This window comes from Austrofundulus limnaeus, unplaced genomic scaffold (genome assembly GCF_001266775.1).
Source record: "Austrofundulus limnaeus strain Quisiro unplaced genomic scaffold, Austrofundulus_limnaeus-1.0 Scaffold745, whole genome shotgun sequence".
Classification (NCBI taxonomy): domain Eukaryota; kingdom Metazoa; phylum Chordata; class Actinopteri; order Cyprinodontiformes; family Rivulidae; genus Austrofundulus; species Austrofundulus limnaeus.
The window spans coordinates 8,753-9,880 of NW_013953147.1; positions in this window are offsets into that span (position 1 = coordinate 8,753).

The window sequence follows — 1,128 nt, forward strand, 5'->3', positions numbered from 1 at the left end:
GCAGAACATGAACCAGACAGAGACATACAAACAATGACTCGACAGGGAAGTGAAGACAACACACAGAATTTAAAGGCGAGACTAATGAACACAAACAGGGAACACCTGGGGGAGAAACATGAGGATCAGGTGTGAGTAGGCGGGGCTGGAGCAAGGGTAGACATGAGGAAGAAAACAGGAACATGACAGAAACTAATATAAAACACTAACACAGACAAGAATCATGACAGCATGTATAAGGGGCTTGTCACTTGAAAGCCTTGATAAGATGCCAACGTCTCCTCTGATGGCTGATGATGAGRGCTAGWMCCATGCTACCATCTAGGTAGAGTTCTAAGATCGGAGGATAAGATGCTTTTGGTGGTTCCCAGCACCTGGCTGGTGAATAAAGGGGACAGAGCCTTCTCAGCTGGGGCTCCTAAACTTTGGAACAGTCTCCCTCTTTCTGTGTGGTCTGCCAYAACACTTACTGAGTTTAAATGTCTTTTAAAGACCCATCTTTTTGGTTTGGCTTTTTACTCCTGAGAGCTCATGTAATAGCCTAGTCTCTTTCTCTCTATATATATTTTTTTCTCTCCCTTCTGTTTTATTTTTGAATTTCTGTTTGTTGTGCATCCTTTTATATTACTATGTTTTTATTTTTATTTATTTTTTGCTGTGCAGCCATTTGGTTGCCTTGGGGTTTGTAAAGTGCTATATAAATAAAGTCTTGATTGATTGATTGATTGATTGTGGTAGTTATATGCATGTGTTTACATCCGTTGCCGCCTAGTTTGTAATGACTTATCACAAGAACAAGCATATTTATGCGTGACTTTAATAGAATTTCTTACTTAATGGAAACACTGTGTTTTTGCGACAATAACAGAAAATCAACAAAGTTTTGTGCACATTTGTAATGGAAATGCAGCTAATGACTCAGTTGTAGATACACATCCAGTGATTATCTTCGAAGAGTTTGTAGTGGTCACCCTGGGTGGAATAAACGTTCCACCTGCCTTTGACCTTGACCACGGAAGGCCTCCTTTAAAGAACAGAACTCTGTTCATTTTTTATGGTCATAACATGTTTTCTTAAACAATTAAGGGACATTTTATTTCATTTTATTCTCTATAATCAAGATAATAA